Source organism: Cervus elaphus, chromosome 16 (genome assembly GCF_910594005.1).
Source record: "Cervus elaphus chromosome 16, mCerEla1.1, whole genome shotgun sequence".
Classification (NCBI taxonomy): domain Eukaryota; kingdom Metazoa; phylum Chordata; class Mammalia; order Artiodactyla; family Cervidae; genus Cervus; species Cervus elaphus.
The window spans coordinates 46,020,789-46,042,063 of record NC_057830.1 but is presented as its reverse complement, the minus strand read 5'-3'; positions in this window follow the sequence as shown (position 1 = coordinate 46,042,063).

Below are 21,275 nucleotides of genomic sequence, written 5' to 3'. Positions count from 1 at the left end.
CATGTGTGATGTGCAACACGGAATAGCTCTGCACGCAGTGCAGGGTATCGGGCCTCATTTTGCGGCGAGGGGCAAGTCTCATGGTTTTTCTCGAGTTGCAGCGGGAACCTGGGGCATATTCTCGAGTTACGACAGGGATGGCCCTTCCACCCACGTGTTTGTTCAGCGACGTCAGGACTCCTGCCTAGTTGCGAGGGACAACTCGGGATTCTCCTCGAGGCTTGGCATGGCAATTGGGACGCCTCTCCAGCTGAGGCGGGAGACCAAGGGTCCCTTTCCACGTGCCACAGGAATCCTGGGACTCCTATCAAGTTTCACGAGGAGTCAGGCATCGTCTCCTTTAGAGGCACTGATCTCTGCATCCCTCGGGAGTTTTCAAAGGATGTGAGGCCTCCGGTCGCGATGAGGTGGGGAACTAGATCTTTCTCTGTGGTCTCCACAGGGGATTCAGACATCCTTTCATCTTGGGAGATGCAAAACGAGCCTGGATTCAAGTCACTGCAGGGATATCCAGCCTTATTTCGAGTCAGGGCATCGCGGTGTCCATTCCACTTGAGGCCGCAAACTCAGGGTCCCTCTCACATACCTAGAGCTGAGAGAAGCCTCCTCTTGAGGTGCTTGTGATAAAGTGGTATTCCTCAGGAGTCGAAGCCAGGTACTAACCTCTCATCTCGAGTTGATTCTTGGTCCACGGATCTCTTTCGGATTGCTTCAGTTACCTCAGGATCCTCTAGCCTTGAAAGATTATTCTTGGGGTTTCTCTTGAGTGCCATCAAGGAAATCAAGGCTCCTTTCATGTGTGATGTGCAACACGGAATTGCTCTGCACGCAGTGCCGGGGAATCGGGCCTCATCTCGCGGCGAGGGGGAAGTCTCATGGTTTTTCTCGAGTTGCGGCGGGAACCTGGGGTATATTCTCGAGTTACGACGGGGATGGCCCTTCCACACACGTGTTTGTTCAGCGATGGCAGGACGCCTGCCTAGTTGCGAGGGACAACTCGGGATTCTCCTCGAGGCTTGGCGGGGCAATTGTGCCGCCTCTCCAGCTGAGGTGGGAGACCAAGGGTCCCTTTCCACGTGCCACAGCAATCCTGGGACTCCTAAGAAGTTTCACGAGGAGTCAGGCATCGTCTCCTTTGGAGGCACTGATCTCTGCGTAGCTCTGGAGTTTTCAAAGGATGTGAGGCCTCCGGTCGCGATGAGGTGGGAAACTAGGTCTTTCTCTGTGGTCTCCACAGGGGATTCAGACATCCTTTCATCTTGGGAGATGCAAGACGAGCCTGCATTCAAGTCACTGCAGGGATATCCGGCCTTGTTTCGAGTCAGGGCATCGCGGTGTCCATTCCACTTGAGGCCGCAAACTCAGGGTCCCTCTCACATACCTAGAGCTGAGAGAAGCCTCCTCTTGAGGTGCTTGTGGTAAGGTGGTATTCCTCTGGAGTCGAAGCCAGGGACTAACCTCTCATCTCGAGTTGATTTTTGGTCCACGGAGCTCTTTCGTGTTGCTACAGTGACCTCAGGATCCCTCTAGCCTTGAAACAGTGTTCTTGGGGTTTCTCTGGAGTGCCATCAAGGAAATCAAGGCTCCTTTCATGTGTAATGTGCAACACGGAATTGCTCTGCACGCAGTGCAGGGGAATCGGGCCTCATCTCACGGCGAGGGGGAAGTCTCATGGTTTTTCTCGAGTTGCGTAGGGAAACTGGGGTATATTCTCGAGTTACGACGGGGATTTCCCTTCCGCACACGTGTTTGTTCAGCGACGGCAGAACTCCTGCCTAGTTCCGAGGGAAAACTCGGGATTTTCCTCGAGCCTTGGCAGGCCAATTGGGACGCCTCTCCAGCTGAGGCGGGAGGCCAAGGGTCCCTTTCCACGTGCCACAGGAATCCTGGGACTCCTATCAAGTTTCACGAGGAGTCAGGCATCGTCTCCTTTGGAGGCACTGATCTCCGCGTACCTCTGGAATTTTCAAAGGATGTGATGCCTCAGGTAGCGATGAGGTGGGGAAATAGGTCTTTCTCTGTGGTCTCCACAGGGGATTCAGACATCCTTTCGTCTTGGGAGATGCAAGACAAGCCTGCATTCAAGTCACTGCAGGGATATCCGGCCTTATTTCGAGGTAGGGCATCGCGGTGTCCATTCCACTTGAGGCCGCAAACTCAGGGTCCCTCTCACATACCTAGAGCTGAGAGAAGCCTCCTCTTGAGGTGCTTTTGGTAAGGTGGTATTCCTCTGGAGTCGAAGCCAGGGACTAACCTCTCATCTCGAGTTGATTTTTGGTCCACGGAGCTCTTTCGTGTTGCTACAGTGACCTCAGGATCCCTCTAGCCTTGAAACAGTGTTCTTGGGGTTTCTCTGGCGTGCCATCAAAGAAATCAAGGCTCCTTTCATGTGTGATGTGCAACACGTAATTGCTCTGCACGCAGTGCAGGGGAATCGGGCCTCATCTCGCGGCGAGGGGGAAGTCTCATGATTTTTCTCGAGTTGCGGCGGGAACCTGGGGTATATTCTCGAGTTACGACGGGGATGGCCCTTCCACTCACGTGTTTGTTCAGCGACGTCAGGACTCCTGCCTAGTTGCGAGGGACAACTCGGGATTCTCCTCGAGGCTTGGCAGGGCAATTGGGACGCCTCTCCAGCTGAGGCGGGAGACCAAGTTTCCCTTTCCACATGCCACAGGAATCCTGGGACTCCTATCAAGTTTCACGAGGAGTCAGGCATCGTCTCCTTTGGAGGCACTGATCTCCGAATACCTCTGGAGTTTTGAAAGGATGTGAGGCCTTCGGTCGCCATGAGGTGGGGAACTAGGTCTTTCTCTGTGGTCTCCAGACGGGATTCAGACATCCTTTCATCTTGGGAGATGCAAGACGAGCCTGCATTCAAGTCACTGCAGGGATATCCGGCCTTATTTTGCGTCAGGGCATCGCAGTGTCCATTCCACTTGAGGCCGCAAAATCAGGGTCCCTCTCACATACCTAGAGCTGAGAGAAGCCTCCTCTTGAGGTGCTTGTGGTAAGGTGGTATTCCTCTGGAGTCGAAGCCAGGGACTAACCTCTCATCTCGAGTTGATTTTTGGTCCACGGAGCTCTTTCGTGTTGCTACAGTGACCTCAGGATCCCTCTAGCCTTGAAACAGTGTTCTTGGGGTTTCTCTGGAGTGCCATCAAGGAAATCAAGGCTCCTTTCATGTGTGATGTGCAACACGGAATTGCTCTGCACGCAGTGCAGGGGAATCGGGCCTCATCTCGCGGCGAGGGGGAAGTCTCATGGTTTTTCTAGAGTTGCGGCGGGAACCTGGGGTATATTCTCGAGGTACGACGGGGAGGGCCCTTTCAACCACGTATTTGTTCAGCGACGTCAGGACTCCTGCCTAGTTGCGAGGGACAACTCGGGATTCTCCTCGAGGCTTGGCAGTGCAGTTGTGACGCCTCTCCAGCTGAGGCGGGAGACCAAGGGTCCCTTTCCACGTGCACAGGATTTCTGGGACACCTATCAAGTTTCACGAGGAGGCAGGCATCGTCTCCTCTGGAGGCACTGATCTCCGCGTACCTCTGAAGTTTTCAAAGGATGTGAGGCCTCCGGTCGCGATGAGGTGGGGAACTCGGTCTTTCTCTGTGGTCTCCACAGGGGATTCAGAAATCCTTTCGTCTTGGTAGATGCAAGACGAGCCTGCATTCAAGTCACTGCAGGGATATCCGGCCTTATTTCGAGCCAGGGCATCGCGGTGTCCATTCCACTTGAGGCCGCAAACTCAGGGTCCCTCTCACATACCTAGAGCTGAGAGAAGCCTCCTCTTGAGGTGCTTGTGGTAAGGTGGTATTCCTCTGGAGTCGAAGCCAGGGACTAATCTCTCATCTCGAGTTGATTTTTTATCCACGGAGCTCTTTGGTGTTGCTACAATGACCTCAGGATCCCTCTAGCCTTGAAACAGTGTTCTTGGGGTTTCTCTAGAGTGCCATCAAGGAAATCAAGGCTCCTTTCATGTGTGATGTGCAACACGGAATTGCTCTGCACGCAGTGCAGGGGAATCGGGCCTCATCTCACGGCGAGGGGGAAGTCTCATGGTTTTTCTCGAGTTGCGGCGGGAACCTGGGGTATAATCTCGAGTTACGACGGGGATGGCCCTTCCACACACGTGTTTGTTCAGCGACGTCTGGACTCCTGCCTAGTTGCGAGGGACAACTCGGGATTCTTCTCGAGGCTTGGCAGGGCCATTGGGACGCCTCTCCAGCTGAGGCGGGAGACCAAGGGTCCCTTTCCCCGTGCCACAGGAATCCTGGGACTCCTATCAAGTTTCACGAGGAGTCAGGCATCGTCTCCTTTGGAGGCACTGATCTCCGCGTACCTCTGGAGTTTTCAAAGGATGTGAGGCCTCCGGTCGCGATGAGGTTGGAAACTAGGTCTTTCTCTGTGGTCTCCACAGGGGATTCAGACATACTTTCATCTTGGGAGATGCAAGACGAGCCTGCATTCAAGTCACTGCAGGGATATCCAGCCTTATGTCGAGTCAGGGAATCGCGGTGTACATTCCACTTGAGGCCGCAAAGTCAGGGTCCCTCTCACATACCTAGAGCTGAGAAAAGCCTCCTCTTGAGGTGCTTGTGGTAAGGTGGTATTCCTCTGGAGTCGAAGCCAGGGACTAACCTCTCATCTCGAGTTGAATTTTGGGCCACGGAGCTCTTTCGTGTTGCTTTAGTGACCTCAGGATCCCTCGAGCCTTGAAACAGTGTTCTTGGGGTTTCTCTGGAGTGCCATCAAGGAAATCAAGGCTCCTTTCATGTGTGATGTGCAACACGGAATAGCTCTGCACGCAGTGCAGGGTATCGGGCCTCATTTTGCGGCGAGGGGCAAGTCTCATGGTTTTTCTCGAGTTGCGATGGGAACCTGGGGTATATTCTCGAGTTACGACAGGGATGGCCCTTCCACCCACGTGTTTGTTCAGCGACGTCAGGACTCCTGCCTAGTTGCGAGGGACAACTCGGGATTCTCCTCGAGGCTTGGCATGGCAATTGGGACGCCTCTCCAGCTGAGGCGGGAGACCAAGGGTCCCTTTCCACGTGCCACAGGAATCCTGGGACTCCTATCAAGTTTCACGAGGAGTCAGGCATCGTCTCCTTTAGAGGCACTGATCTCTGCATCCCTCGGAAGTTTTCAAAGGATGTGAGGCCTCCGGTCGCGATGAGGTGGGGAACTAGATCTTTCTCTGTGGTCTCCACAGGGGATTCAGACATCCTTTCATCTTGGGAGATGCAAAACGAGCCTGGATTCAAGTCACTGCAGGGATATCCAGCCTTATTTCGAGTCAGGGCATCGCGGTGTCCATTCCACTTGAGGCCGCAAACTCAGGGTCCCTCTCACATACCTAGAGCTGAGAGAAGCCTCCTCTTGAGGTGCTTGTGATAAAGTGGTATTCCTCAGGAGTCGAAGCCAGGGACTAACCTCTCATCTCGAGTTGATTCTTGGTCCACGGATCTCTTTCGGATTGCTTCAGTTACCTCAGGATCCTCTAGCCTTGAAAGATTATTCTTGGGGTTTCTCTAGAGTGCCATCAAGGAAATCAAGGCTCCTTTCATGTGTGATGTGCAACACGGAATTGCTCTGCACGCAGTGCAGGGGAATCGGGCATCATCTCGCGGCGAGGGGGAAGTCTCATGGTTTTTCTCGAGTTGCGGCGGGAACCTGGGGTATATTCTCGAGTTACGACGGGGATGGCCCTTCCACACACGTGTTTGTTCAGCGATGGCAGGACGCCTGCCTAGTTGCGAGGGACAACTCGGGATTCTCCTCGAGGCTTGGCGGGGCAATTGTGCCGCCTCTCCAGCTGAGGTGGGAGACCAAGGGTCCCTTTCCACGTGCCACAGCAATCCTGGGACTCCTAAGAAGTTTCACGAGGAGTCAGGCATCGTCTCCTTTGGAGGCACTGATCTCTGCGTAGCTCTGGAGTTTTCAAAGGATGTGAGGCCTCCGGTCGCGATGAGGTGGGAAACTAGGTCTTTCTCTGTGGTCTCCACAGGGGATTCAGACATCCTTTCATCTTGGGAGATGCAAGACGAGCTTGCATTCAAGTCACTGCAGGGATATCCGGCCTTGTTTCGAGTCAGGGCATCGCGGTGTCCATTCCACTTGAGGCCGCAAACTCAGGGTCCCTCTCACATACCTAGAGCTGAGAGAAGCCTCCTCTTGAGGTGCTTGTGGTAAGGTGGTATTCCTCTGGAGTCGAAGCCAGGGACTAACCTCTCATCTCGAGTTGATTTTTGGTCCACGGAGCTCTTTCGTGTTGCTACAGTGACCTCAGAATCCCTCTAGCCTTGAAACAGTGTTCTTGGTGTTTCTCTGGAGTGCCATCAAGGAAATCAAGGCTCCTTTCATGTGTAATGTGCAACACGGAATTGCTCTGCACGCACGGCAGGGGAATCGGGCCTCATCTCACGGCGAGGGGGAAGTCTCATGGTTTTTCTCGAGTTGCGTAGGGAAACTGGGGTATATTCTCGAGTTACGACGGGGATTTCCCTTCCGCACACGTGTTTGTTCAGCGACGGCAGAACTCCTGCCTAGTTCCGAGGGAAAACTCGGGATTTTCCTCGAGCCTTGGCAGGCCAATTGGGACGCCTCTCCAGCTGAGGCGGGAGGCCAAGGGTCCCTTTCCACGTGCCACAGGAATCCTGGGACTCCTATCAAGTTTCACGAGGAGTCAGGCATCGTCTCCTTTGGAGTCACTGATCTCCGCGTATCTCTGGAATTTTCAAAGGATGTGATGCCTCAGGTAGCGATGAGGTGGGGAAATAGGTCTTTCTCTGTGGTCTCCACAGGGGATTCAGACATCCTTTCGTCTTGGGAGATGCAAGACGAGCCTGCATTCAAGTCACTGCAGGGATATCCGGCCTTATTTCGAGCCAGGGCATCGCGGTGTCCATTCCACTTGAGGCCGCAAACTCAGGATCCCTCTCACATACCTAGAGCTGAGAGAAGCCTCCTCTTGAGGTGCTTTTGGTAAGGTGGTATTCCTCTGGAGTCGAAGCCAGGGACTAACCTCTCATCTCGAGTTGATTTTAGGTCCACGGAGCTCTTTCGTGTTGCTACAGTGACCTCAGGATCCCTCTAGCCTTGAAACAGTGTTCTTGGGGTTTCTCTGGCGTGCCATCAAGGAAATCAAGGCTCCTTTCATGTGTGATGTGCAACACGTAATTGCTCTGCACGCAGTGCAGGGGAATCGGGCCTCATCTCGCGGCGAGGGGGAAGTCTCATGGTTTTTCTCGAGTTGTGGCGGGAACCTGGGGTATATTCTCGAGTTACGACGGGGATGGCCCTTCCACTCACGTGTTTGTTCAGCGACGTCAGGACTCCTGCCTAGTTGTGAGGGACAACTCGGGATTCTCCTCGAGGCTTGGCAGGGCAATCGGGACGCCTCTCCAGCTGAGGCGGGAGACCAAGTTTCCCTTTCCACATGCCACAGGAATCCTGGGACTCCTATCAAGTTTCACGAGGAGTCAGGCATCGTCTCCTTTGGAGGCACTGATCTCCGAATACCTCTGGAGTTTTGAAAGGATGTGAGGCCTTCGGTCGCCATGAGGTGGGGAACTAGGTCTTTCTCTGTGGTCTCCAGAGGGGATTCAGACATTCTTTCATCTTGGGAGATGCAAGACGAGCCTGCATTCAAGTCACTGCAGGGATATCCGGCCTTATTTCGCGTCAGGGCATCGCAGTGTCCATTCCACTTGAGGCCGCAAAATCAGGGTCCCTCTCACATACCTAGAGCTGAGAGAAGCCTCCTCTTGAGGTGCTTGTGGTAAGGTGGTATTCCTCTGGAGTCGAAGCCAGGGACTAACCTCTCATCTCGAGTTGATTTTTGGTCCACGGAGCTCTTTCGTGTTGCTACAGTGACCTCAGGATCCCTCTAGCCTTGAAACAGTGTTCTTGGGGTTTCTCTGGAGTGCCATCAAGGAAATCAAGGCTCCTTTCATGTGTGATGTGCAACACGGAATTGCTATGCAGGCAGTGCAGGTGAATCGGGCCTCATCTCACGGCGAGGGGGAAGTCTCATGGTTTTTCTCGAGTTGCGGCGGGAACCTCGGGTATATTCTCGAGTTACGACGGGGATGGCCCTTCCACACACGTGTTTGTTCAGCGATGGCAGGACGCCTGCCTACTTTCGAGGGACAACTCGGGATTCTCCTCGAGGCTTGGCGGTGCAATTGTGCCGCCTCTCCAGCTGAGGTGGGAGACCAAGTGTCCCTTTCCACGTGCCACAGCAATCCTGGGACTCCTAAGAAGTTTCACGAGGAGTCAGGCATCGTCTCCTTTGGAGGCACTGATCTCTGCGTAGCTCTGGAGTTTTCAAAGGATGTGAGGCCTACGGTCGCGATGAGGTGGGGAACTAGGTCTTTCTCTGTGGTCTCCACAGGGGATTCAGACATCCTTTCATCTTGGGAGATGCAAGACGAGCCTGAATTCAAGTCACTGCAGGGATATCCGGCCTTGTTTCGAGTCAGGGCATCGCGGTGTCCATTCCACTTGAGGCCGCAAACTCAGGGTCCCTCTCACATACCTAGAGCTGAGAGAAGCCTCCTCTTGAGGTGCTTGTGGTAAGGTGGTATTCCTCTGGAGTCGAAGCCAGGGACTAACCTCTCATCTCGAGTTGATTTTTGGTCCACGGAGCTCTTTCGTGTTGCTACAGTGACCTCAGAATCCCTCTAGCCTTGAAACAGTGTTCTTGGGGTTTCTCTGGAGTGCCATCAAGGAAATCAAGGCTCCTTTCATGTGTAATGTGCAACACGGAATTGCTCTGCACGCACTGCAGGGGAATCGGGCCTCATCTCGCGGCGAGGGGGATGTCTCATGGTTTTTCTCGAGTTGTGGCGGGAACCTGGGGTATATTCTCGAGTTACGACGGGGATTTCCCTTCTGCACACGTGTTTGTTCAGCGACGGCAGAACTCCTGCCTAGTTCCGAGGGAAAACTCGGGATTTTCCTCGAGCCTTGGCAGGCCAATTGGGACGCCTCTCCAGCTGAGGCGGGAGACCAAGGGTCCCTTTCCACGTGCCACAGGAATCCTGGGACTCCTATCAAGTTTCACGAGGAGTCAGGCATCGTCTCCTTTGGAGGCACTGATCTCCGCGTACCTCTGGAATTTTCAAAGGATGTGATGCCTCAGGTAGCGATGAGGTGGGGAACTAGATCTTTCTCTGTGGTCTCCACAGGGGATTCAGACATCCTTTCGTCTTGGGAGATGCAAGCCGAGCCTGCATTCAAGTCACTGCATGGATATCCGGCCTTATTTCGAGTCAGGGCATCGCGGTGTCCATTCCACTTGAGGCCGCAAAATCAGGGTCCCTCACACATACCAAGAGCTGAGAGAAGCCTCCTCTTGAGGTGCTTGTGGTAAGGTGGTATTGCTCTGGAGTCGAAGCCAGGGACTAACCTCTCATCTCGAGTTGATTTTTGGTCCACGGAGCTCTTTCGTGTTGCTACAGTGACCTCAGGATCCCTCTAGCCTTGAAACAGTGTTCTTGGGGTTTCTCTGGAGTGCCATCAAGGAAATCAAGGCTCCTTTCATGTGTGATGTGCAACACGGAATTGCTATGCAGGCAGTGCAGGGGAATCGGGCCTCATCTCACGGCGAGGGGGAAGTCTCATTCTTTTTCTCGAGTTGCGGTGGGAACCTGTGGTATATTCTCGAGTTACGATGTGGATGGCCCTTCCACCCTCGTGTTTGTTCAGCCTTGTCAGCACTCCAGCCTAGTTGCGAGGGACAACTCGGGATTCTCCTCGAGGCTTGGCAGGGCAAATGGGACGCCTCTCCAGCTGAGGCGGGAGGCCAAGGGTCCGTTTCCACGTGCCACAGGAATCCTGGGACTCCTATCAAGTTTCACGAGGAATCAGGCATCGTCTCCTTTGGAGGCAATGATCTCCGTGTACCTCTGGAGTTTTCAAAGAATGTCAGGCCTCCCGTCGCGATGAGGTGGGGAACTAAGTCTTTCTCTGTGGGCTCCAAAGGGGATTCAGACATCCTTTCGTCTTGGGAAATGCAAGACGAGCCTGCATTCAATTCACTGCAGGGATATTCGGCCTTATTTTGAGTCAGGGCATCGCGGTGTCCATTCCACTTGAGGCCGCAAATCCAGGGTCCCTCTCACATACCTAGAGCTGAGAGAAGCCTCCTCTTGAGGTGCTTGTGGTAAGGTGGTTTTCCTCTGGAGTCGAAGCCAGGGACTAACCGCTTATCTCGAGTTGATTTTTGGTCCACGGAGCTCTTTCTTGTTGCTACAGTGACCTCAGGATCCCTCTATCCTTGAAACAGTGTTCTTGGGGTTTCTCTGGAGTGCCATCAAGGAAATCAAGGCTCCTTTCATGTGTGATGTGCAACACGGAATTGCTCTGCACGCAGTGCAGGGGAATCAGGCCTCATCTCGCGGCGAGTGGGAAGTCTCATGGTTTTTCTCGAGTTGCGGCGATAACCTGGGGTATATTCTCGAGTTTCGTCGGGGATGGCCCTTGCACCCACGTGTTTGTTCAGCCACGTCAGGACTCCTGCCGAGTTGCGAGGGACAACTCGGGATTCTCCTCGAGGCTTAGCAGGGCAATTGGGATGCCTCTCCAGGTGAGGCGGAAGACCAAGGGTCCCTATCCACGTGCCACAGAAATTCTGGGTCTATTCTCAAATATCTCGAGGAGTCAGGCATCGTCTCCTTTGGAGGCACTGATCTCCGCGTACCTCTGGAATTTTCAAAGGATGTGAGGCCTCCGGTCGCGATGAGGTGGGGAACTAGGTCTTTCTGTGTGGTCTCCACAGGGGTTTCAGACATCCTTTCGTCTTGGGAGATGCAAGACGAGCCTGCATTCAAGTCACTGCAGGGATATCCGGCCTTATTTCGAGTCAGGGCATCGCGGTGTCCATTCCACTTGAGGCCGCAAACTCAGGGTCCCTCTCACATACCTAGAGCTGAGAGAAGCCTCCTCTTGAGGTGCTTGTGGTAAGGTGGTATTCCTCTGGAGTCGAAGCCAGGGACTAACCTCTCATCTTGAGTTGATTCTTGGTCCACGGAGCTCTTTCTTGTTGCTACAGTGGCCTCAGGATCCCTCTAGCCTTGAAACAGTGTTCTTGGGGTTTCTCTGGATTGCCATCAAGGAAATCAAGGCTCCCTTCATGTGTGATGTGCAACACGGAATTGCTCTGCACGCAGTGCATGGGAATCGGGCCTCATCTCGCGGCGAGGGTGAAGTCTCATGGTTTCTGTCGAGTTGCGGCGAGAACCTGGGGTATATTCTCGAGTTCCGACGGGGATGGCCCTTCCACACACGTGTGTGTTCAGCGACGTCAGGACTCCTGCCTAGTTGCGCGGGTCAACTCGGGATTCTCCTCGAGGCTTGGCAGGGCAATTGGTATGCCTATCCAGCTGAGGCGTGAGACCAAGGGTCCCTTTCCACGTGCCACAGGAATCCTGGGACTCCTATCAAGTTTCACGAGGAGTCAGGCATCGTCTCCTTTGGAGGCACTGATCTCCGTGTACCTCTGGAGTTTTCAAAGGATGTGAAGCCTCCGGTCGCGATGAGGTGGGGAACTAGATCTTTCTCTGTGGTCTCCACAGGGGATTCAGACATCCTTTCGTCTTGGGAGATGCAAGACGAGCCTGCATTCAAGTCACTGCAGGGATATCTGGCCTTATTTCGAGTCAGGGCATCGCGGTGTCCATTCCACTTTAGGCCGCAACTCAGGGTCCCTCTCACATACCTAGAGCTGAGAGAACCCTCCTCTTGAGGTGCTTGTGGTAAAGTAGTATTCCTCTGGAGTCGAAACCAGGGATTAACCTCTCATCTCGAGTTGATTTTTGGCCCACGGAGCTCTTTCCTGTTTCTCCAGTGAGCTCAGGACCCCGCTGGCCTTGAAATAGTGTTCTTTGGGTTTCTCTGGAGTGCCATCAAGGAAATCAAGGCTCCTTTCATGTGTGATGTGCAACACAGAATTCCTCTGCACGCAGTGCAGGGGAAGGGGGCCTCATCTCGCGGCGAGGGGGAAGTCTCATGGTTTTTCTCAAGTTGCGGCGGGAACCTGGGGTATATTCCCGAGTTACGACGGGGATGGCCGTCCACACACGTGTTTGTTCAGCGACGTCAGGACTCCTGCCTAGTTGCGAGGGACAACTCGGGATTCTCCTTGAGGCTTGGCAGGGCCATTGGGACGCCTCTCCAGCTGAGGCGGGAGACCAAGGGTCCCTTTCCACGTGCCACAGGAATCCTGGGACTCCTATCAAGTTTCACGAGGAGTCAGGCATCGTCTCCTTTGGAGGCACTGATCTCCGCGTACCTCTGGAGTTTTCAAAGGATGTGAGGCCTCCGGTCGCGATGAGGTGGGGAACTAGGTCTTTCTATGTGGTCTCCACAGGGGATTCAGACATCCTTTCGTCTTGGGAGATGCAAGACGAGCCTGCATTCAAGTCACTGCAGGGATATCCGGCCTTATTTCGAGTCAGGGCATCGCGGTGTCCATTCCACTTGAGGCCGCAAATTCAGGTTCCCTCTCACATACCTAGAGCTGAGAGAAGCCTCCTCTTGAGGTGCTTGTGGTAAGGTGGTATTCCTCTGGAGTCGAAGCCAGGGACTAACCTCTCATCTCGAGTTGATTTTTGGTCCACGGAACTCTTTCTTGTTGATACAGTGACCTCAGGTTCACTCTAGCCTTGAAACAGTGTTCTTGGGGTTTCTCTGGAGTGCCATCAAGGAAATCAAGGCTCCTTTCATGTGTGATGTGCAACACGGAATTGCTCTGCACGCAGTGCAGGGTATCGGGCCTCATTTTGCGGCGAGGGGGAAGTCTCATGGTTTTTCTCGAGTTGCGGTGGGAACCTGGGGTATATTCTCGAGTTACGACCGGGATGGCCCTTGCACACACGTGTTTGTTCAGCGACGTCAGGACTCCTGCCTAGTTGCGAGGGACAACTCGGGATGCTCCTCGAGGCTTGGCAGGGCAATTGGGATGCCTCTCCAGCTGAGGCGGGAGACCAAGGGTCCCTTTCCACGTGCCACAGGAATCCTGGGACTCCTATCAAGTTTCACGATGAGTCAGGCATCATCTCCTTTGGAGGCACTGATCTCCGTGTACCTCTGGAGTTTTCAAAGGATGTGAGGCCTCCGGTCGCGATGAGGTGGGGAACTAGGTCTTTCTCTGTGGTCTCCACAGGGGATTCAGACATCCTTTCGTCTTGGGAGATGCAAGACGAGCTGGCATTCAAGTCACTGCAGAGATATCTGGCCTTATTTCGAGTCAGGGCATCGCGGTGTCCATTCCACTTGAGGCCGCAAACTCAGGGTCCCTCTCACATACCTAGAGCTGAGAGAAGCCTCCTCTTGAGGTGCTTGTGGTAAGGTGGTATTCCTCTGGAGTCGAAGCCAGGGACTAACCTCTCATCTCGAGTTGATTTTTGGGCCACGGAACTCTTTCGTGTTGCTAGTGACCTCAGGATCCCTCTAGTTTAGAAACAGTGTTCTTGGGGTTTCTCTGGAGTGCCATCAAGGAAATCAAGGCTCCTTTCATGTGTGATGTGCAAAAAGGAATTGTTCTGCACGCAGTGCAGGGGAATCGGGCCTCATCTCGCGGCGAGGGGTACGCTCATGGCTTTTCTCGAGTTGCGGCGGGAACCTGGGGTATATTCTCGAGTTACGACGGGGATGGCCGTTCCACCCACGAGTTTCTTCAGCGACGTCAGGACTCCTGCCTAGTTGCGAAGGACAACTCGGGATTCTCCTCGAGGCTTGGCAGGGCAATTGGGACGCCTCTCCAGCTGAGGCGGGAGACCAAGGGTCCCTTCCCACGTGCCACAGAAATCCTGGGACTCCTAACAAGCTTCACGAGGAGTCAGGCATCGTCTCCTTTGGAGGCACAGATCTCCACTTACCTCTGAAATTTTCAAAGGATGTGAAGCCTCCGGTCGCGATGAGGTGGGGAACTAGGTCTTTCTCTGTGGTCTCCACAGGGGATTCAGACATCCTTTCGTCTTGGGAGATGCAAGACGAGCCTGCATTCAAGTCACTGCAGGGATATCTGGCCTTATTTCGCGTCATGGCATAGCGGTGTCCATTCCACTTGAGGCCGCAAAATCAGGGTCCCTCTCACATACCTAGAGCTGAGAGAAGCCTCCTCTTGAGCTGCTTGTGGTAAGGTGTTATTCCTCTGGAGTCGAAGCCAGGAAATAACCTCTCATCTCAAGTTGATTTCTGGTCCACGGAGCTCTTTCGTGTTGCTACAGTGACCTCAGGATCCCTCTAGCCTTGAAACAGTGTTCTTGAGGTTTCTCTGGAGTGCCATGAAGGAAATCAAGGCTCCTTTCATGTGTGATGTGCAACACGGAATTGCTCTGCACACAGTGCAGGGGAATCGAACCTCATTTTGCGGCGAGGGGGAAGTCTCATGGTTTTTCTCGAGTTGCGGTGGGAACCTGGGGTATATTCTCGAGTTACGATGGGGATGGCCCTTCCACACCCGTGTTTGTTCAGGGACGTCAGGACTACTGCCTAGTTGCGAGGGGCAACTCGGGATTCTCCACGAGGCTTGGCAGGGCAATTGGGACGCCTCTCCAGCTGAGGCGGGAGACCAAGGGTCCCTTTCCACATGCCACAGGAATCCTGGGACTCCTATCAAGTTTCACGAGGAGTCAGGCATCATCTCCTTTGGAGGCACTGATCTCTGCATACCTCTGGAGTTATCAAAGGATGTGAGGCTTCCGGTCGCGATGAGGTGGGGAACTAGGTCTTTCTCTGTGGTCTCCACAGGGGATTCAGACATCCTTTCATCTTGGGAAATGCAAAACGAGCCTGCATTCAAGTCACTGCAGGGATATCCGGCCTTATTTAGAGTCAGGGCATCGCGGTGTCCATTCCACTTGAGGCCGCAAACTCAGGGTCCCTCTCACATACCTAGAGCTGAGAGAAGCCTCCTCTTGAGGTGCTTGTGGTAAGGTGGTAGTCCTCTGCAGTCGAAGCCAGGGACTAACCTCTCATCTCGAGTTGATTTTTGGTCCACGGAGCTCTTTCGTGTTGCTACAGTGACCTCAGGATCCCTCTAGCCTTGAAACAGTGTTCTTGGGGTTTCTCTGGAGTGCCATCAAGGAAATCAAGGCTCCTTTATTGTGTGATGTGTAACACGGATTGCTCTGCACGCAGTGCAGCGGAATCGGGCCTGATCTCGCGGCGAGGGGGAAGTCTCATGGTTTTTCTCGAGTTGCGGTGGGAACCTGGGGTATATGCTTGAGTTACGACGGGGATGGCCCTTCCACCCACGTGTTTCTTCAGCGACGTCAGGGCTCCTGCCTCGTTGCAAGGAACAACTCGGGATTTTCCTCGAGGCTTAGCAGTGCAATTGGGACGCCTCACCAGCTGAGGCGGGAGACCAAGGGTCCCTTTCCACGTGCCACAGGAATCCTGGGACTCCTATCAAGTTTCACGAGGAGTCAGGCATCGTTTCCTTTGGAGGCACTGATCTCCGCGTACCTCTGGAGTTTTCAAAGGATGTGAGGCTTCCGGTCGCGATGAGGTGGGGAACTAGGTCTTTCTCTGCGGTCTCCACAGGGGATTCAGAAACCCTTTCGTCTTGGGAGATGCAAGACGAGCCTGCATTCTAGTCACTGCAGGGATATCCGGCCTTATTTCGAGTCAGCGCATCGCGGTGTCCATTCCATTTGAGGCCGCAAACTCAGGGTCCCTCTCACATACCTAGAACTGAGAGAAGCCTCCTCTTGAGGTGCTTGTGGTAAGGTGGTTGTCCTCTGCAGTCGAAGCCAGGGACTAACCTCTCATCTCGAGTTGATTTTTGGTCCATGAAGTTCTTTCGTGTTGCTACAGTGACCTCAGAATACCTCTAGCCTTGAAACAGTGTTCTTCAGGTTTCTCTGGAGTGCCATCAAGGAAATCAAATCTCCTTTCATGCGTGATGTGCAACACGGAATTGCTCTGCATGCAATGCAGGGGAATCGGGCCTTATCTCGCGGCGAGGGGGAAGTCTCATGGTTTTTCTCGAGTTGTGGCGGAACCTGGGGTACATTCTCGAGTTACAATGGGGATGGCCCTTCCACCCACGTGTTTGTTCAGGGACGTCAGGATTCCAGCCTAGTTGCGAGCGACAACTCGGGATTCTCCTCGAGGCTTGGCAGGGCAATTGGGACGCCTCTCCAGCTGAGGCTGGAGACCAAGGGTCCTTTTCCACGTGCCACAGGAATCCTGGGACTCCTATCAAGTTTCACGAGGAGTCAGGCATCGTCTCCTTTGGAGGCACTGATCTCCGCGTACCTCTGGAGTTTTCAAAGAATGTGAGGCCTCCGGTCGCGATGAGGTGGGGAACTAGGTGTTTCTCTGCGGTCTCCACAGGGGATTCAGACATCCTTTCTTCTTGGGAGATGCAAGACGAGCCTGCATTCAAGTCACTGCAGGGATATGCGGCCTTATTTCGAGTCAGGGCATCGCGGTGTCCATTCCACTTGAGGCCGCAAACTCAGGGTCCCTCTCACATACCTAGAGCTGAGAGAAGCCTCCTCTTGAGGTGCTTGTGGTAAGGTGGTAGTCCTCTGCAGTTGAAGCCAGGGACTAACCTCTCATCTCGACTTGATTTTTGTTCCAGGAAGTTCTTTCGTGTTGCTACAGTGACCTCAGGATACCTCTAGCCTTGAAACAGTGTTCTTGAGGTTTCTCTGGAGTGCCATCAAGGAAATCAAAGCTCCTTTCATGCGTGATGTGCAACACGGAATTGCTCTGTATGTAGTGCAGGGGAATCGGGCCTCATCTCCCGGCGAGGGGGAAGACTCATGGTTTTTCTCGAGTTGTGGCGGGAACCTGGGGTACATTCTCGAGTTACGACGGGGATGGCCCTTTCACCCACGTGTTTGTTCAGGGACGTCAGGATTCCAGCCTAGTTGCGAGCGACAACTCAGGATTCTCCTCGAGGCTTGGCAGGGCAATTGGGACGCCTCTCCAGCTGAGGCGGGAGTCCAAGGGTCCCCTTCCGCGTGCCACAGGAATCCTGGGACTCCAATCAAGTTTCACGAGGAGTCAGGTATCGTCTTCTTTGGAGGCACTGATCTCCGCGTACCTCTGGAGTTTTCAAAGGATGTGAGGCCTCCGGTCGCGATGAGGTGGGGAACTAAGTCTTTCTCTGTGGTCTCCACAGGGGATTCAGACATCCTTTCGTCTTGGGAGATGCAAGACGAGCCTGCATTCAAGTCACTGCAGGGAAATCCGGCCTTATTTCGAGTCAGGGCATCGCGGTGTCCATTCCACTTGAGGCCGCAAACTCAGGGTCCCTCTCACATGCCTAGAGCTGAGAGAAGCCTCCTCTTGAGGTGCTTGTGGTAAGGTGGAATTCCTCTGGAGAAGAAGCCAGGGACTAACCTCTCATCTCGAGTTGATTTTTGGTCCACGGAACTCTTTCTTGTTGCTACAGTGACCTCAGGTTCACTCTAGCCTTGAAACAGTGTTCTTGGGGTTTCTCTGGAGTGCCATCAAGGAAATCAAGGCTCCTTTCATGTGTGATGTGCAACACGGAATTGCTCTGCACGCAGTGCAGGGTATCGGGCCTCATATTCCGGCGAGGGGGAAGTCTCATGGTTTTTCTCGAGTTGCGGCGGGAACCTGGGGTATATTCTCGAGTTACGACGGGGATGGCCCTTCCACCCACGTGTTTGTTCAGCGACGTCAGGACTCCTGCCTAGTTGCGAGGGACAACTCGGGATGCTCCTCGAGGCTTGGCAGGGCAATTGGGATGCCTCTCCAGCTGAGGCGGGAAATCAAGTGTCCCTTTCCACGTGCCACAGGAATCCTGGGACTCCTATCAAGTTTCACGAGGAGTCAGGCATCATCTCCTTTGGAGGCGCTGATCTCCTTGTACCTCTGGAGTTTTCAAAGGATGTGAGGCTTCCGGTCGCGATGAGGTGGGGAACTAGGTCTTTCTCTGCGGTCTCCACAGGGGATTCAGACATCCTTTCGTCTTGGGAGATGCAAGACGAGCCTGCATTCAAGTCACTGCAGGGAAATCCGGCCTTATTTCGAGTCAGGGCATCGCGGTGTCCATTCCACTTGAGGCCGCAAACTCAGGGTCCCTCTCACATACCTAGAGCTGAGCGAAGCCTCCTCTTGAGGTGCTTGTGGTAAGGTGGTAGTCCTCTGCAGTCGAAACCAGGGACTAACCTCTCATCTCGAGTTGATTTTTGTTCCAGGAAGTTCTTTCGTGTTGCTACAGTGACCTCAGGATACCTCTAGCCTTGAAACAGTGTTCTTGAGGTGTCTCTGGAGTGCCATCAAGGAAATCAAAGCTCCTTTCATGCGTGATGTGCAACACGGAATTGCTCTGCATGCAGCGCAGGGGAATCGGGCCTCATCTCGCGGCGAGGGGGAAGTCTCATGGTTTTTCTCGAGTTGTGGCGGGAACCTGGGGTATATTCTCGAGTTACGACGGGGATGGCCCTTCCACCCACTTGTTTTTTCAGGGACGTCAGGATTCCAGCCTAGTTGCGAGCGACAACTCGGGATTCTCCTCGAGGCTTGGCAGGGCAATTGGGACGCCTCTCCAGCTGAGGCGGGAGACCAAGAGTCCCTTTCCACGTGCCACAGGAATCCTGGGACTCCTATCAAGTTTCACGAGGAGTCAGGCATCGTCTCCTTTGGAGGCACTGATCTCCGCGTACCTCTGGAGTTTTCAAAGGATGTGAGGCCTCCGGTCGCCATGAGGTGGGGAACTAGGTCTTTCTCTGTGGTCTCCACAGGGGATTCAGACATCCTTTCGTCTTGGGAGATGCAAGACGAGCCTGCATTCAAGTCACTGCAGGGATATCCGGCCTTATTTCGAGTCAGGGCATCGCGGTGTCCATTCCACTTCAGGCCGCAAACCCAGGGTCCCTCTCACATACCTAGAGCTGAGAGAAGCCTCCTCTTGAGGTGCCTGTGGTAGGTGGTTTTCCTCTAGAGTCGAATCCAGGGACTAACCTCTCATCTCGAGTTGATTTTTGGGCCACGGAGCTCTTTCGTGTTGCTACAGTGACCTCAGGTTCCCTCTAGCCTGGAAACAGTGTTCTTGGGGTTTCTCTGGAGTGCCATCAAGAAAATCAAGGCTCCTTTCATGTGTGATGTGCAAAAAGGAATTGTTCTGCACGCAGTGCAGGGGAATCGGGCCTCATCTCGCGGCGAGGGGTACGCTCATGGCTTTTCTCGAGTTGCGGCGGGAACCTGGGGTATATTCTCGAGTTACGACGGGGATGGCCCTTCCACCCACGAGTTTCTTCAGCGACGTCAGGACTCCTGCCTAGTTGCGAAGGACAACTCGGGATTCTCCTCGAGGCTTGGCAGGGCAATTGGGACGCCTCTCCAGCTGAGGCGGGAGACCAAGGGTCCCTTCCCACGTGCCACAGAAATCATGGGACTCCTAACAAGTTTCACGAGGAGTCAGGCATCGTCTCCTTTGGAGGCACAGATCTCCACGTACCTCTGAAATTTTCAAAGGATGTGAAGCCTCCGGTCGCGATGAGGTGGGGAACTAGGTCTTTCTCTGTGGTCTCCACAGGGGATTCAGACATCCTTTCGTCTTGGGAGATGCAAGACGAGCCTGCATTCAAGTCACTGCAGGGATATCTGGCCTTATTTCGCGTCATGGCATAGCGGTGTCCATTCCACTTGAGGCCGCAAAATCAGGGTCCCTCTCACATACCTAGAGCTGAGAGAAGCCTCCTCTTGAGCTGCTTGTGGTAAGGTGGTATTCCTCTGGAGTCGAAGCCAGGAAATAACCTCTCATCTCAAGTTGATTTCTGGTCCACGGAGCTCTTTCGTGTTGCTACAGTGACCTCAGGATCCCTCTAGCCTTGAAACAGTGTTCTTGAGGTTTCTCTGGAGTGCCATGAAGGAAATCAAGGCTCCTTTCATGTGTGATGTGCAACACGGAATTGCTCTGCACGCACTGCAGGGGAATCGGGCCTCATCTCGCGGCGAGGGGGAAGTCTCATGGTTTTTCTCGAGTTGCGGGGGGACCTGGGGTATATTCTCGAGTTACGACGGGGATGGCCCTTCCACCCACGTGTTTGTTCAGCGACGTCAGGACTTCTGCCTAGTTGCGAGGGGCAACTCGGGATTCCCCACGAGGCTTGGCAGGGCAATTGGGACGCCTCTCCAGCTGAGGCGGGAGACCAAGGGTCCCTTTCCACGTGCCACAGGAATCCTGGGACTCCTATCAAGTTTCACGAGGAGTCAGGCATCGTTTCCTTTGTAGGCACTGATCTCCGCGTACCTCTGGAGTTTTCAAAAAATGTGAGGCCTCCGGTCACCATGAGGTGGGGAACTAGGTCTTTCTCTGTTGTCTCCACAGGGGATTCAGCCATCCTTTCATCTTGGGAAATGCAAAACGAGCCTGCATTCAAGTCTCTGCAGGGATATCCGGCCTTATTTCGAGTCAGGGCATCGCGGTGGCCATTCCACTTGAGGCCGCAAATTCAGGGTCCCTCTCACATACCTAGAGCTGAGAGAAGCCTCCTCTTGAGGTGCTTGTGGTAAGGTGGTATTCCTCTGGAGTCGAAGCCAGGGACTAACCTCTCATCTCGAGTTGATTTTTGGTCCACGGAGCACGTTCGTGTTGCTACAGTGACCTAAGGATCCCTCTAGCCTTGAAACAGTGTTCTTGGGGTTTCTCTGGAGTGCAATGAAGGAAATCAAGGCTCCTTTCATGTGTGATGTGCAACACAGAATTGCTCTGCATGCATTGCAGGGGAATCGGGCCTCATCTCGCGGCGAGGGGGAAGTCTCATGGTTTTTCTCGAGTTGCGTTGGGAACCTGGGGTATATTCTCGAGTTACGACGGGGATGGCCCTTCCACCCACGTGTTTGTTCAGCGACGGCAGGACTCCTGCCTTGTTGCAAGGAACAACTTAGGATTCTCCTCGAGGCTTAGCAGGACAATTGGGAGGCCTCTCCAGCTGAGGCGGGAGACCAAGGGTCCCTTTCCACGTGCCACAGGAATCCTGGGACTCTTATCAAGTTTCACGAGGAGTCAGGCATCGTCTCCTTTGGAGGCACTGATCTCCGCATACCTCTGGAGTTATCAAAGGATGTGAGGCTTCCGGTCGCGATGAGGTGGGGAACTAGGTCTTTCTCTGTGGTCTCCACAGGGGATTCAGACATTCTTTCATCTTGGGAAATGCAAAACGAGCCTGCATTCAAGTCACTGCAGTGATATCCGGCCTTATTTCGAGTCAGGGCATCGCGGTGTCCATTCCACTTGAGGCCGCAAACTCAGGGTCCCTCTCACATACCTAGAGCTG